This window comes from Balaenoptera ricei, chromosome 13, assembly GCF_028023285.1.
Source record: "Balaenoptera ricei isolate mBalRic1 chromosome 13, mBalRic1.hap2, whole genome shotgun sequence".
NCBI lineage: Eukaryota > Metazoa > Chordata > Mammalia > Artiodactyla > Balaenopteridae > Balaenoptera > Balaenoptera ricei.
The window spans coordinates 38,277,330-38,294,399 of NC_082651.1; the positions used below are offsets into that span (position 1 = coordinate 38,277,330).

Below are 17,070 nucleotides of genomic sequence, written 5' to 3' on the forward strand. Positions count from 1 at the left end.
ACATGACAGAACACTAGAAAAGGTACACAAGGGTATTCAATGAAAAGTGACCCTTTTCCCCACATTCCCCAGCCACACATTTCCCTCCTCAGAGACATCTGCTTTGGCCGTGCTGTGGATCCTTCCAGAGAAATATTTATACCCCAACATTTATGTATCACAACTTATTGACTAATCTGTCCCACTGATTTGAAATGTCACTTTTATGGTATAACAGATTCTTATACGTATATATATATATATATATATATATATTTTAATGTATTTATTTATTTATTTTTGGCTGCTTTGGGTCTTTGTTGCTGTGCGCAGGCTTTCTCTAGTTGCGGCAAGCGGGCTTCTCATTGCGGTGGCTCCTCGTGTTGCCGAGCACGGGCTCTAGGCGCGTGGGCTTCAGTAGTTGTGGCACACAGGCTCAGTAGTTGTGTCTCACGGGCTTAGCTTCTCCATGGCATGTGGGATCTTCCTGGGCCAGGGATCGAACCCATATCCCCTGCATTGGCAGGAGGATTTTTAACCACTGCACCACCAGGAAAGCCCCTTATACGTATTTATATTTCTCTTTTCAGAGCTGTCCTGACTCTTTCTTGCCTATCTGTTATGTTTGCCATTTCTCTAAAATTCTTTTTATCTTCTTTTTGATTTAAAAAATTTTTTTCCTCTTCTTGTTTGTTTCTCTTAAGGCATTATCCATTATGTTCATTCACTCGTATTATTTTATTTAATTTATTTAATTAATTAACTTATTTATTTTTGGAGGTGTCGGGTATTAGTTGCAGCACGTGGGCTCTTTGTTGCAGTGCGTGGGCTCTTCCTTGTGGCTCGTGGGCTCTCCAGTTGTGGCGCGTGGGCTCCAGAGTACGTGGGCTCAGTAGTTGCGGCGTGCGGGCTTAGTTGCCCTGCAGCATGTGGGATCTCAGTTCCCCAACCAGGGACCGAACCTGCATCCCCTGCACTGCAAGGTGGATTCTTAACCACTGGACAACCAGGGAAGTCCCCACTCTTGTATTATTTTAAATTTAGTCCTCATTTCTGAAACTTTTTTCTTTTATTTTGAATTCTGTCTTGAGTTCTATCATCTTACCTAATTCTGGTTTATGCTGTTCTTTCATCTTTTTTTTATTATGGTAAAATATACATAAAACAAAATTTATTATTTCAACCATTTTCAAGTATACAATTCAGTGACATTAAATACATTCACAATGCTGTGCAACCATCACCACTGTGCAAATTCAAAATAATTATGTCAAAAGATTGAGCAGGACATCAGAAAGATGGAGGCAGCAGCATAGCTTCTGAATCTCTCCAAACCCTTTCATGGAAGAAGATCAACTAAAACCAAACACCCATAGGTGGCATTTATCAGCATTTACCATTTCCAGAACTTTTCCACCATCCCAAACAGAGACTCTATAGCCACTAAACAATAACTTCCCATTCCCTCCTCGATCCATGTTCTTTCATCTTTCGCATTGTTTTTCCTAACATCTTTTAGCCCACTTTGAAATAATAGGTTACAGTTTTGATCTGTTTTGTGGACCTGTCTTTTCCAACTTGATTTTATTGTCTGAAGACATGCTATTCTGCTCCTTATTCTCTTTTTTCTTACACTACCTCTGTACGGGATTTGATCCCAATCCTTTTCTGTTACTGATTTTTGGATGAAAAAAGTTTTACAGCACTTTGAAAAGGTGGTGCGAGGCCATGTGGAAACATGCTCTTCATGGCTGTTTCATCAATGCTTCACTTATACTGCTTTGGAATAACTGTTTTCCAGGAGGCATAAACCAGTGGGCTTTACCATTGGACAGAGTGCAGAGAAAGGACCCCACGAAAGCTGATCACCTTAGCAGAAATGACTTAGTTATGATTTCACCCAAGATTGGTCACAAACCAGCCTGGGAAACTCAAGGCACCAGAGACAAGGCATAATGCCATCTTTCCTTCTCTCTGCCTCAGCTCTCAAGGATTGGTCACCTCCATGTTATTAGTAACTATTATTTGGTTTCTGTTCATAATTACTATCAGGAGACACAGCACTTAGGGGCCTAATTACACTGCCCAGCTACGCACCATTCTTCTTCATCTTGGCTTCCTGTCCACCAGCAGGAACCTGATTTAGTTTTGTTCTCCCTTCACCACAGCCCAGTAATTTTTGTGCATGACTCTCAGTCTCACCAGAATCTGTATCTCTCACTCTGCCCCAACATTCCACCCCATCACTCGCTCCCTGAAGTGTACTCTAGAAATTTCGGTCAACTGGATATTTTACCACTGTTCACCATCTCTTATGAAACCAGAAGACGAGCAGCTTTCTTATGGAATGACGGAGAACTTGTAAAGATAAAACACCAGTCTGCAGGAGAAAGGGAAGAAGAGAATGATGGAAATCGTTTCTGCAAAACTAGTTTTACATTACGTTTTGTTTGTTCCTGGTAAAGAAACTGAAATCTTCTAAACATTAAAAAAAAAATCTAAACCACTAAAGTCAATAATACAGGAATATAACTTTTGAAAAAAAGTTCTTTGGCTGCGCAGCATGTGGGATCTTAGCTCCCCAACCAGGGGTTGAACCCACGCCTGCTGCATTGGAAGCGCAGAGTCTTCACCACTGGACCACCAGGGAAGTCCCAGGAATATCACTTTTAAAGGAGAAGTTATAAACCCCTTGGTTCTATGAACTGGAGATTTTTAGTAAGAAGTCATGTATTTTAAATGACTTGGAGCTTTAAAGGAAGGAAGGAAGGAAGGGAGGAAGGAAAGAAGGAAGGAAGAAAAAGGGACTTCCTTGGTGGGGCAGTGGATATAATATCAAAAGTAAATTAATTAATTAAATAAATTTAAAAAAGAAAAAAAAATGCTGAAATCCACTGACTAATTATTCAGGCTATTATATCTTGCTATTTCCAGATACATCCCTTTATAAACTTTTGGTAAAAGGTTATCGTATGTCAGAACAAATGAATTACAGACTTTTCTATTTTTCCAAAATTTGAGAAATTCCCTTACATTTCTCCCTTCAAATTTTATAACAAGGGAAAAGTAGTGACAACCCTTATACTTACATTCAATTGCATCATCTGGCCACATGCCTTCTACATCAATCAAATATCTACAAAACAACAAAATTCGAGTCATTTGTAAATAAAAAGGAAAGAAAATCAAGTTTTTGCAAAAAAAGGTCCAATTGTGCTTTACAAATACAGATAGAAAAATCCTAAGAAAATATCAGCATATCTAATCAATAATTATTAAAGCATGATATATACCATGACTACAAAAAGGCTTTATTCCGGAGTTTCCCTGGTGGCGCAGTGTTGAGAATCTGCCTGCCAATGCACGGGACACGGATTCGAGCTCTGGTCTGGGAAGATCGCACATGCCCCGGAGCGACTGGGTCCGTGAGCCACAACTACTGAGCCTGCGCGTCTGGAGCCCGTGCTCTGCAACAAGAGAGGCCGCGATAGTGAGAGGCCCGCCCACCGCGATGAACAGTGGCCCCCGCTTGCCGCAACTAGGGAAAGCGCTCGCATAGAAACAAAGACCCAACACAGCCAAAAAAAAAAACAAACAAACAAAAAAAAAACAGGCTTTATTCCAAGGACCAAGGATGCAAGGATAACGCAACTTTAGAAAATCTATTAATATAGTTATTTACATTAATACAACAATTTAATCAATAAATGAAAGAGAATAAAATACAGGACCAAACTGGCAGATGTTAAAAAGTTATCTGATAACATACAACGGTCAGTTTCGGTCAAAATGCTTTGTACACTAAAAACAGGAGACTTAATATGACAAGAGTATTCATCAAGAACCAACAAATAACAAAAGACAAATTAGGACAAATATTAACATCATATCTAAAAAACCCTATCTAACCAACCATAGGAGCCAGAAACTTAGGAATCACCATCACTGACAGCTATTTCTCCCTCACCCTCATCCTCAACCCACCACCAGTGCTGACAATGATACTGCCTACATACCTCTAGAATCTGTCCACATCTTTCCACCAAAATGACCACCATACCCTGGTCCAAGCCACCATTATGCCCAATTTCTACACAAGTCTCCTAACTTGCTTCCTCGCTTCCACTCTTTCTCCCTGCAGTGTATTCTCCACTCGGTAGCAAAACGATAGGTTGAAAATGCAATTGGGTATGTTCCACACACTCACCTTCAACAAAAATAGTTCAATGGTTTTCTATTACTCTTCAAGTCTGAAACCTTAAACATAAGCCTGCACGATCGAGCTCCTACCCACACTTGCAGCTCCATTATGATGACATGCTCCCCCAACGGCCCCACCTTCCTGGCCAGTTCCTCCAACACAGCATATGCTTTCCTCTTAGAGGGTCTTTTGCTATTCCTTATGCTCAGAAATCTCTCCCCAACGTCCCTATCTGGTTAATACCTACTCATCCTTCAGATATCAGCTGAAACATCCCTAAACCTTCTCTAATCTCCATGATGAGATCAAATCCTCCCTAAAATATGCTCTCATGGTACCATGTCCCTCTCCTTGGCACCTGTCAGAGTTGTAATTCTACATGCAGAGTGTGATTCTTGAATAGCTATTCCCTCTCTGGACTGCTAGAATTCACAAAGGGCAGGCAGGTCAAGTCTCCTCACTCACAAAATTTCTCAAGTCTTTTTGCTAGCACCCAGCACAGTGCTTAAACATAACAGATGCTCAATACGTGTTTCCTGCATGAACAACCATACATTGGTACAGTGTAGCAACACCCACAAAAAGCATAAGGGCATAAACTCCTTGATGCAGAAGTCCCATTCTGAGTGAAGTTAACTGAGACAAAGCATATATATTCAAAGATGTTCACACAGGAATGTTCATTACTTTGATGTTTTATAATATCAAAAACTTCTGACTTGTACATGTTCATCAGTAAGCAAAGGAACAATGCAGCCTTAAAAAAAAAAATAAACCGATCAACAAAGGATTAATCTCCAAAATATATCAATAGGTCATGCAGCTCACTATTAAAAACACAAACAACCCAATCAAAAAATGGGCAGAAGACCTAAATAGACATTTCTCCAAAGAAGACATACAGATGGCCAAGAAGCACACGAAAAGCTGCTCAACATCACTAATTATTAAAGAAATGCAAATCAAAACTACAATGAGGTATCACCTCACACCGCTTAGAATGGGCATCATCAGAAAATCTACAAACAGCAAATGCTGGAGAGGATGTGAGGAAAGGGAACCCTCTTGCACTGCTGGTGGGAATGTAAACTGATACAGCCACTATGGAGAACAGTATGCAGGTTCCTTAAAAACTAAAAATAGAATTACCATATGACCCAGTAATCCCACTACTGGGCATATACCCAGAGAAAACCATAATTCAAAAAGACATATGCACCCCAATGTTCACTGCAGCACTATTCACAATAGCTAGGTCACGGAAGCAACCTAAACGCCCATCGACAGGTGCACGGACAAAGAAGATGTGGTACGCATATACAATGGAATATTACTCAGCGATAAAAAAGAACGAACTTGGGTCATTTGTAGAGACGTGGATGGACCTCGAGACTGTCATACAAAGTGAAGTCAGTCAGAAAGAGAAAAACAAATATTATATATTAATGCATATATGTGGAATCTAGAAAAGTGGTACAGAAGAACCGGTTTGCAAGGCAGAAATAGAGACACAGATGTAGAGAACAAACGTATGGACATCAAGGGGGGAAAGCGGGGCAGGGCGGGGGTCGGTGGTGGTGAGATGAATTGGGAGATTGGGATTGACATATATACACTAATATGTATACAATAGATAACTAATAAGAACCTGCTGTATAAAAAATAAATAAATTTTTTAAATTCAAAAATAAATAAATAAATAAACTAATTAAAAAAAAAAAAAAAAAAAAAGAATGAGGTTGGGAGACTGTCAAAACAGCACACAGATCACACACTCAAGCCCCGGAAGATGGGGAACTGCCTTAAGTCCCCCACTTCGGATGACATCTCCCTGCCTCACAAGTCTCAATCCGACTGGGCTAGCTTTGGCAAGGGGACGGAGCTGGATCAGGAGCTGCTGCTGCCATATCTGGATCAAGTTCCAGTTTTGGTCTCTCATCCAACACCTAGTCAGACTCGCCTAGCACCTCAGCTGAGAGGAGCAAATTAGGATAGCTCAAAGAATAGGCCTCATACAGGATCAGCCTGAAGGAGTTTATGACCCTGGAAGAAATGGATCAGAAAAAAGGATCCGGGGGACTTCCCTGGTGGTGCAGCGGCTAAAGACTCCACACTCCCAACGCAGGGGGCCCGGGTTCGTTCCCCGGTCAGGGAACTAGATCCCACATGCATGCCGCAACTAAGAGTTTGCATGCCACAACTAAGGAGCCCACCGACTGCAATTAAGACCCGGCGCAACCAAATAAATGAATAAATAAAATAAAACAAATATTTAAAAAAAAGATCGGGGAGTGTGTGATCTGTATGATGCACTTTGTTTATGAGAACCCAATTTGATTTCTGCTGTGTATGCAGATCACCTGGGCTGTACAGATGACTGGCTGATGAGATCCTTCACGTGCCCCTCCTGCATGGAGACAGTTGATGCAGCACTGCTTTTGTCCTACGAGACTAACTGAGCCAGTGTCTCTCACCTGACTTCAAGTGAACCATCATTTTTGGTGGTTTTGATCTTTTGTGGTTGAGCCCAAAGAGCCAGGGATTAGGAATTAAGATCATGCATGAAAGTTTCCTAAAAATTCCTGAACGGCTGCAGATGTTGGGGAAAAGCACGTGATATTTTAGAAATTTAGGGGGAAAAAGGAGGATGGTATTTTTATGTAAAGCCTTCACCCAGTGTTGAAAAATATAATTGTTATTTAGATCTTGTTATTCCTCCAGTACATAGGAATTGTGTAAAGTGTTACAGCAGCTGTATATGTTTCAACTGTGTGCCAAAGATTAGGATAAAGATAGTGGTTGTTTTTCCTAAGTGAGATAACTTTCTTCTTCCCCCTACCCAAATTCTTTTCTGAAGTTGCTGGCATTTGGGTCAAGGTTTTATGAAAAGCCACATTTTAGAACACTGGCACAAAAAAAGGAGTTTTAAGCTGGTTTGCATAGTTCTTTTTTTGTTTTAGAATAAACATAGAGCACTTATATTTTTTACTTTATAGGAACTCCACAAGTTAAGGTCCCATTGTTCTTTTGCTGTGATTCTTGTTACTACTGACGTTGCTGTTTTCTGTCTTTGCTGGTTCTTTCTAATCTACCATTTGTCATTATTGGCATATGATCATCTCAGGGTCACAAGATGGCTGCTGTAAAACCAAATATCATATTCTCACAAAACAAGGAGGAAGCAGAAAAAGAGCCCAAATGGTCATTTTCCTAATGCCTATTTATCTTTTCTCAGAGAAAAATATCATTCTCATAAGCACAATAACAGCCTTCCCTTAATTACTCATTTGCCAAAACAGACTGATATGACCATTCATAAGACAATTCATGGCAAAGAGGGATATGATAATGATTGTCTTAGCCTAACAAGGATTTATCCACTCAAGCTGAATGCTTCACTCCTCAAAAAAGTCATAAAGTTCTATGAGCAAGGAAGAACTACTAAGTGACTGTTAAGTAAACCATCAGAATTGTTTGTCCAAGACCATACGATTCTTTCTTTCCACTGGAAATGGAATTCATTGCCTTAGGTCTTTTTCAATAGTGTACTATTACTGTTGGGGCTGGCTCTGTGCTTGAAAACCAGCTGAAAACCAGTTATAACCTGTTACAAGTGCTATATCTGTTTGCAGTTAAGAAATGCAGAATTCAAAGTGATCTCCTAGCTTGTAAGCCAACTGAGATTCACTGTCCCTCTTCTATAAAAAAAAATGAGCTAATGTGTCCAGAAACTAACTCTAGTAAAGTGGGGTTTAACATTACCCTTTCTTATGAGTTTCGTCAAATTATTTTGGTTGTTAACATGGTGATAATTAAAAGTCAAGGTAAATTTTAAATATTAAGAATTCTGATGTATTGAGCTTGAATTATGCCACCATGCTTATGTAAAAATGAAAGTGGCACCATGGTTACACTGAGAAAAGTTTCTCAGTTGTAACCATTTTGATTTCTTCTTTCCTGTGACCTCCTTCCCTGTTGTCTTGAAGCACAGCAAAAGGATACTGCATGTCTTCTTACTGTAGTGCTGAGGTTACTGAAGTTATATAAAACACATCTCAGTCTCTTGTTTCTTGGAAGGAAAGTCCTGCTAGTTGACTGACAATTCTAAGCAGGGAGAATTAAGAGAAATGTGTTTCATGTTTTGCACACAAGTGAAGAATTTGTATAATCACGACTTCACAGCTGTGATCTCAAAAAAGAAGGAATTTCTCTCTTTCTATTTTTCTTGCAATTAACGTAAGAACACTCTAAATCTCTAAGCTTCTGAAGCGTTAGTAGAGATGGTCTAGTAAAGATGTAGTTGTAATGTTTTACCCATTTAGCATGTGTTTATTTTTCCTTATGTACTCCAAGGTGACATATTTGTTCAGCTCAGTGATCTTACAGCTAAAACAATCATTCATTAGTAAAAGGAGAAGCAATCTCAACCTAACAAATCAGAAGTGTTTCTTATTATTTTATACTGAGTTGAATATTTGACTCTTAACACTTTTTGCTACATACAAAACACAAGTCTCTTGAAGGGTTCCTCATAAGTGCATTATACAAGGATTTAGTATGTCCTAAGCACTTAAAGATTTGACATTCAACTGTAGTAGTATCCATGTTGGTTACTTTTCTTACGAGCCCCATGATGAGTTGGAGAAACACTGAAAGAATTAAGAGTATCAGGTTCTATTAAATTGTTACATGTATCTTGCTTAAGTTTGTGCTCATTTATTTATATCCAACTACATAAAGCAAATTTGGAGGAAAAAAAAGAATAATAAATAAATAAGAATGAGGTCTCCAAATATTGTCAGACGAAGATGTCCTCCATATATTAAATTATAAACCAGAATGTCTAAAACACTATACCATTAAATCACAGGTACAGTCAGTTCTGTATATCCAACGGTTCCATAACCTGCAGATATGGAAGCCCGACTGTACTACACCATTTTACATACGGGACTTGAGCATCCGAGGATTTTCGGATCCATGGGGAGTCCTAAAACCAATCCCCCTGCAGATACCAAGGGACCATTGTATATGCTTATATCTGCATTTTTTACGTCTGAAAAAATATGTGCTAAATTATTACTGGTGGTAACATCTGAGTAGGGGGCAAAATTGCCTTCCACTTCATACACTTCTCTGACTGCATTTTTTGCATTCAGCTTACATTAGCTTACATTACTATTGTAAACAGAACAATTTAAACATGCTCTGCCTCTTGGGGTTGGCAACTCACCTGCACATGAGGTAGCCAGTCCTGTTGAAACCATGGGTACAGTGGACACCAAGAAGTCTGTCTAGAAAACAGGGAATATGGAATTAAGTAAGCGAAGTAGATACACTAAAAACGAGTTATACAATTTTCTGAAGAGTAGCCTTTATTAGTTACCACAACACTACCACTATCCTGAAAAGGAAAAACTCTGAAGAAAAGAGTGTTTTTGCAGGAACGTACTATAAAGAATTAACTACTATACCGTCAAAATTCATTGTCTCTGGGAAATTTTGCATAGCCTCCAATCAGATGCAATAGTGTGGACTGGAGAATGCCCATCAGGAACTGATCTGACTATAGAAAAAGGGAGTGGAAAAAAAAAACAGGCTATCAGAAGAACAGAATTTGTTTTTGAGTGAAACAAATGGAATGCCTTCACTTTTAATGCTCAATATTAAAAAGAACAAACGGTTTCTGAAGGGCTCTTGGGGTCCCCAAAGCACTTCCATTCCTTCTCTCCTTCACTGCTCCTCACACGCCACGGGTCTATGTGCCTGGGGAGTTCTCGGGTTAAGTAGCACCGTTCTTATTTCACAATGAAAAAGTAAGGCTTGAGAACGTAAGCCCAAGCTGCAGAGCAGGCAAACAGAAAAAAGACTAGAATCGAGTCTCAGATTTTTCCAACGATGCCACAGTATTTTGTGGTCCAGGACTTAAAAAAAATTATATGAGAGAGTAAATAAAAAACAACAACATGTAGCTGATCTCTGCAAAAGCTATGTCTGTGACTAGGTGGTGTCTGGCATTCGTCATCTCCTGCCTGGAATACTACCGCCCTACAATTCTAACAATCTCTTCTATTTCAACTGATCCTCCACATGGAAGATGTTCTCTCTCTAAAATATAAACTTGGCTGGATTGCTCTGTTGCTTAAAAATCTGTTGTAGCAATGCAACTTCCCTAACACGAAGCGTCTGCAACTTCTCCAGAGTCTCTGCCCCTGCCGTCAGTTCGGCATCGGCTACTGGTACCCCTTTCCAGACACTCATGGGTAGTGCCTACCTTTACCAACATTCTAGCACGACTATGTTATCTGGAGTTACGGACCACAGCCAGATCTCCACTTCAGCTGCTTCCTATCCAGGTGTTCTTGAGTGGGACATCACAGCAAGCACTGAAAAGAATTCTTCTTCACTCGGAGACTTTACTCTGGCACTCACTGACCGCCACACAGCTGCCTCCTCCATGTTTCTGGCAGCCCAGTATGATAAAACTTCAGACGCCAAGAACATGGTCCCTCTACATCCATCGCTTTCTGCCAGCCTTGCTCAGGGAACACCATCTCAGATTCCAAATCAGGGGCAGAGCCGCCTGTCACTTCCCTGCCAGGAAGGAAGCCAGGTATATTACTATAACCAAGGCACACTGGGGTCTTTACTGTATGGAGAACTTGGCTCCTGCCCGCAATCCTACGGCTCGGCGTCATACACAGGAAGTCGGGCCTCTGGGCAACCAGAAATGGGAATGGGACTGAAGGAGATTCAGCCCACAAATATCCGACCACCAGCTTCCACCTCTGCAGTCTGCCACCCTGTGCCTGCTCAACGCATCACAGAAACAAGTTTTCAAGGTGAGTATAACAAACGCCAGAGAAAGTTGAAGAATGAGGTCGGCATTCAAAAATGGGGTCAAATCGACAGCTGGGAAGGGGTGTAGAGGCAGGTAGAATTTAGATCCTGAGCCTTTAATAACCACTACCTTCGCTCAGTGCCCTCTGTTTTTAGACTCTACATGAGAACACCTAGGGCTTCCCTGGTGGCGCCGTGGTTAAGAATCCGCCTGCCAATGCAATGCGGGGGACACGGGTTCGAGCCCTGGTCTGCGGAGATCCCACATGCCGTGCAGCAACTAAGCGCATGTGCCACAACGACGGAGCCTGCATTCTAGAGCCCGTGAGCCTCAGCTACCGAAGCCCACGTGCCTACAGCCCATGCTCCGCAACAAGAGAAGCCACCGCGATGAGAAGCCCGCACACCGCAACCAAGAGTAGCCCCCGCTAGCCGCCAACTAGAGAAAGCCCGTGCACAGCAATGAGAGACCCAGTGCAGCCAAAAAAATAAATACGCAGAATAAATAAGTTCAAACAGTAAATAAATACATAAACATAAATTACAAAAAGAAGAACACCTAATGCAGGTGGGAAGGTGGGAGGGCCACTGTAGAGGTCATCTATGCTACATGTACAAGAACCCCGAGAGCACACCAATCGGTACCACACTTTTCACTGCTGTAGCCGATCGTTCCCCCTGTACTGCCACACTGTAGCACTCCCTTCCCTCATCTACTGCTATAGTCTCTTTGGAAGGTGTTTCAGAACTCTTGTTATGAGAGTGCCAGTTGAACTGTCCTCACTTCCTTCATTTATACCAGGATTGAAGACCTTGTGGTCCGAGATCCTGTCCAGAGAGCAAGCAGGCTAAGACTCTGTCTTTGCTGATGTATTTCATCAGAAAGGGCTCTACCCCCTCTCCTAGTTCATGGTGTGACGTGTTCTTGGCCTCTCGGGAGAGTGGGGAGAATGGAAAGGACCCTATATGAGAATATGCTAGGCTCTGTAAAACATTTCAGGTTTTTAAAAATAAGACTCATTTTGTATTGGACTTATAACAGTCCTATGAAATACAAAGCGAGCCGAGAATCAGTGACAGGAAAGGCTCACCAGTAAGAATTACAACAGTCACCGCTTACCTCGTAGCATAGGGCACTGTCCATGATCCTTAAGAAGAGTTAGTAGAAATGCCTTGCCCATCTTGCCCCTGAACCCCTTGAAAGGTACATGACTGCTGTGTTGGTGTTTAGGGGGAGCATCTCACTTACCAGGGACTGACTTCTCCCTTGATCCCTTTGTAGGGATGGAGACCTCCCCCCTGGTGATGAAAAATTCCCTGGGATTGCAACCTCCAAGCCAGACGTTTTGTGTGACACAAAGTCAAGAACTCCCCAAGTCCTGCAGTAGCAGAAACAGCCACATACTTGAGAGTAACCCACCATCTGAACTTGGGGACATTTCAGTGACAGCTCCAGTCCAGAGTGCCAGGCGTCTCCTGGCCCTGCCTCCAGCTCCAAGCCAGGGACAAATAGAGAGTAAGCACGTGGATGATATCAAAACCAAGCTTTCAAAGCCTCTGGATGCCTACCAGATCCCAACAGAGAACCAAGATCCTCCACTACTCCCTTTAGGAATCCCTGATATTCACCAGCCGCTGGCCTGCACCGATCCCCTCAGCCAAGAGGAGCAGCCTGGTTCTGAAAATGCTGATCTGGGAGAGAACAGCCGGAGTCGTCAGGACCTAGGGACACTTGAAAATGGGACTGAACCTAGCAGTGGTCTTGCAGACATTACTACACTGGCGGAGGATATTCACCTTCCCCAGCTCTTTAATCCTTTGAAAGAGCTTGATCAATCCCAAGGTCCCAACGTGATCAAAGCTAAAGACACCAGAGCCATTAAGGTGAATCAGGTGCAGGAAAAGCCAAGTGTCATAAAGGTTCCCTCTGATCAACCCAGGAAGAACAAACAGAAAGCCTCTGAGCCTATCAGTGGCGCTCCCAAGGCCAAAATCCAGCCAAAGAATCCAGAGTGCCTGTTAGGGGGAGAAGTGGTTACCTGCCACGCTGCAGTCAGTGACAGGGCTCCTGTGAACACGGCCAAGCACTCTCAAGGCAAACCTCAGAAAGCTGCATCCAGAAAGATCAGCAAAACTAAGAGCCACGGGCAGGAAAAGACCAAAAGGACCAGAGGGAGAAACAAGGCTGAAGAGAACAAGCAGTCAGGGAACAAAGTCAAGGCAGAAGAGAAGCCAGCAATCCCCCACACGAAGCGAAAGGAACACCAAACTGAGCTTCTCCAACAGAGCTTTCAAAAGCCTCGAACCTCCCTTGGCGTGCGCATGCTGGAGTCTGTGAAGGTTCTTCATGCGCTGGGGAAGAAGAATGAGACGAAAACTGGGCTCTCTTCCTGTCGGCTCTTGGGAAAGTCAAGCAACCCCAAAGACCCCCAGCCACCCCCAGCTATCCAGCCATGGCGGCATACCCCACGTGAGGGGAAGGGTCCTGAGAAAACGCAAGTCCAAGCCCAGAAACCAGACAGCAGTGCTGAAACAGAGTGTCCATCTCCAGCCCAGTATGAGCGGCCTCCTCCTGGGAAGGTCAAGTTGATACCTCTGCCTTTTTCTGCCTGGGACAAGCCTCAAGCTCGACCCGCTCCTCGGAGGCCACAGTCTCTGGCCTCACATCGGCCTGCTGGGGCTTACCGTGCCCAGCCTGGTTCTACTGACTCAGCTCAACCTGCTGCAGTCAATTCATCCCAGCCAGCTCCTGCCTCTTTGCCAGGCCCCGCCAAACCAGCTCAGCCAACTGTGACCAACCCAACCCAACCGGCTTGGACCAACCACACCCAGCCTCGTGTCCCTCAGTCTGCTGCTCCTAGGCCTGCACCCTCCAAAACTTCATCTGGCCCTCCTCTCCAGCGGGAGCCTGTTCCCCCTGCTGTGAATAAGCGCCAGGCCCCACCCAAGCTCCAAACCCAATTTCTACTCCAAGACTTCAGCAAGCAACGAGTTCCATGGAGGGAACCCAACGTGCCTGAGCCAGTCATGTCAAAGCCCATCGAACAAGAGCAGAGGCCAGAGCGAGAGGCCATGAAGAGGCGGGCTCAACAACAACGGGAGAATGCTGCCAGATACACCTCTTCGGGCAAGCTGCAATTTTTCACCGAGAGGGAAAACGAAATGGAAATTGCCGACTACTACGGATACGTCAAGTGAGAGCTGCTAGGATTCTTGGTGCCACCTTGGCTACCAGCTGTTCTTCCATACACAGGTAAGACAGGTATAGAACTGAATAAGTAAATGGAATACAATTAATAGACGAGTAACAAACCTTTCGAATTTTCAGATGCTGCTAACTGGGGCGTGAGAAAGGAAGGACTGAAAGTTGGATGGGAGAATGAAGGAAAGGGGTAAAAACTGAGCAAAGAGGAAGGAACTTGGCCCAGGGCTAGGAAGGCCAAAAGAGACGTATGGATTTAGGAAAGGAAGCAGGAGTGAGGATGAAATGGCAGAAGTAAAAAGCAGGGTCAGAGGTCTGGGTTGAAAGAACACAATTGGAGTAGAGTTGAAGGTGACAGAAGAGGAGTCTAGGTTTACTAGGAGAAATAGAAAAAGTCTCTCGGGGACGCTGGCCTTAAGTCTCACAACCACCAGATAGGTATTTCAGAAAACAAGAGGTTCAGGACACATCTCTGAAAGGTCTGAGTCGCCTTATTCAGGTGTGACTGTAGTGGGGGAATAGGGAAATCTACCAGAGAAGTGGCTAGGGCTCAGAGTTATCCTAGGGGCAGCTGACGACAGGGGCAGAGCCAAGGGAACTGCTGGATCAGGAGGCCCACGAACAAATCAGGGGCATAGCCGCCTGTCACTTCCCTGCCAGGAAGGAAGCCAGGTATATTACTATAACCAAGGCACACTGGGGTCTTTACTGTATGGAGAACTTGGCTCCTGCCCGCAATCCTACGGCTCGGCGTCACACACAGGAAGTAGGGCCTCTGGGCAACCAGAAATGGGAATGGGACTGAAGGAGATTCAGCCCACAAATATCCGACCACCAGCTTCCACCTCTGCAATCTGCCACCCTGTGTCTGCTCAACGCATCACAGAAACAAGTTTTCAAGGTGAGTATACAGACGGCAGAGAAAAGTTGAACAATGAGGTCAGCATTGAAAAATGGGGTCAAATCGACAGCTGGGAAGGGGTGTAGAGACAGGTAGAATTTAGATCCTGAGCCTTTAATAACCACTACCTTCTCTCAGTGCTCTCTGTTTTTAGACTCTATATGAGAACACCTAGGGCTTCCCTGGTGGCGCCTGCCAATGCAGGGGACACGGGTTCGAGCCCTGGTCTGCGAAGATCCCACATGCCGTGCAGCAACTAAGCGCATGTGCCACAACGACGGAGCCTGCATTCTAGAGCCCGTGAGCCTCAACTACCGAAGCCCACGTGCCTACAGCCCATGCTCCGCAACAAGAGAAGCCACCGCGATGAGATGCCCGCACACCGCAACCAAGAGTAGCCCCCGCTAGCCGCCAACTAGAGAAAGCCCGTGCACAGCAATGAGAGACCCAGTGCAGCCAAAAAAATAAATACGTAGAATAAATAAGTTCAAACAGTAAATAAATACATAAACATAAATTACAAAAAAAAAGAACACCTAATGCAGGTGGGAAGGTGGGAGGGCCACTGTAGAGGTCATCTATGCTACATGTACAAGAACCCCGAGAGCACACCAATCGGTACCACACTTTTCACTGCTGTAGCCGATCATTCCCCCGGTACTGCCACACTGTAGCACTCCCTTCCCTCATCTACTGCTATAGTCTCTTTGGAAGGTGTTTCAGAACTCTTGTTATGAGAGTGCCAGTTGAACTGTCCTCACTTCCTTCATTTACACCAGGAGTGAAGACCTTGTGGTCCGAGATCCTGTCCAGAGAGCAAGCAGGCTAAGACTCTGTCTTTGTTGATGTATTTCATCAGAAAGGGCTCTACCCCCTCTCCTAGTTCATGGTGTGAAGTGTTCTTGGCCTCTCGGGAAAGTGGGGAGAATGGAAAGGACCCTATATGAGAATGCTAGGCTCTGTAAAACATTTCAGGTTTTTAAAAATAAGACTCATTTTGTATTGGACTGACAACAGTCCTATGAAATACAAAGAAAGCCGAGAATCAGTGACAGGAAAGGATCACCAGTAAGAACTACAACAGTCACCGCTTACCTCGTAGCACAGGGCGCTGTCCGTGATCCTTAAGAAGAGTTAGTAGAAATGCCTTGCCCATCTTGCCCCTGAACCCCTTGAAAGGTACACGACTGCTGTGTTGGTGTTTAGGGGGAGCATCTCACTTACCAGGGACTGACTTCTCCCTTGATTCCTCTGTAGTGATGGAGACTTCCCCGCTGATGAAAAATTCCCTGGGATTGCAACCTCCAAGCCAGACAGCTTTCCTATGGAATGACAGAGAACTTGTCAAGGTGAAACACCAGTCTGCGGGAGAAAGGGAAGAAGAGAATGATGGAAATCGTTTCTGGGAAACTATTTTTACATTATGTGTTGTTTGTTCCCGGTAAATAAACTGAAATCTTCTTAACAGTAAAACAAAATCGAAACCACTAAAGCCAATAATACAGGAGTATAACGTTCGAAAAAAATTTCTTTGGCTGCGCAGCATGTGGGATCTTAGCTCCCCAACCAGGGATTGAACCCACGCCTGCTGCATTGCAAGCGCAGAGTCTTCACCACGGGACCACCGGGGAAGTCCCAGGACTATCACTTTTAAAGGAGAAGGTACAAACCCCTCGGTTCTATGAACTGGAGATTTTTAGTAAGAAGTCAATATATTTGTTGTTAGGCACATTTTATGTTAGGCTGTCTCCCTGCACAGGATGCAGGCGCCTTGAGAATGGAAGTCATATCCCTCTATAGTACGTCCCTCTTCTTTCTGCTTTGCAGTTTGCTGCTCCACTTGTTCAACCCCACCTAGTAATAACCTATACTTCCCTTGTTCCTGTTTTCCCATCTGGAAAACAGACAAAAGGCCACCAAACAACGCAAAGGTCTCAACAAATAAGG

The 17,070-nt window shown here is 43.7% G+C and overlaps 1 long non-coding RNA gene and 1 pseudogene across 3 annotated transcripts; one reads left to right on the top strand and one right to left on the bottom strand.

Moving 5' to 3' along the window:
* Nucleotides 1–1,135: 1,135 nt before the first annotated feature.
* On the bottom strand, nucleotides 1,136–10,454 carry LOC132376979 (uncharacterized). 3 transcript variants are annotated; one of them, XR_009506490.1, is made up of 5 exons: nucleotides 9,655–10,454; nucleotides 9,414–9,474; nucleotides 3,273–3,446; nucleotides 3,069–3,115; nucleotides 1,136–2,359 (listed from the first exon to the last, which is right to left on the bottom strand). It is a non-coding gene; the product is annotated as an uncharacterized LOC132376979 (long non-coding RNA). The 3 variants fall into 3 exon arrangements; XR_009506491.1 differs by lacking the exon at nucleotides 3,273–3,446 and having other exon boundaries at nucleotides 9,414–9,470; XR_009506489.1 differs by lacking the exon at nucleotides 3,273–3,446.
* On the top strand, nucleotides 5,931–6,648 carry LOC132376649 (RING finger protein 11-like; annotated as a pseudogene).
* Nucleotides 10,455–17,070: the final 6,616 nt, after the last annotated feature.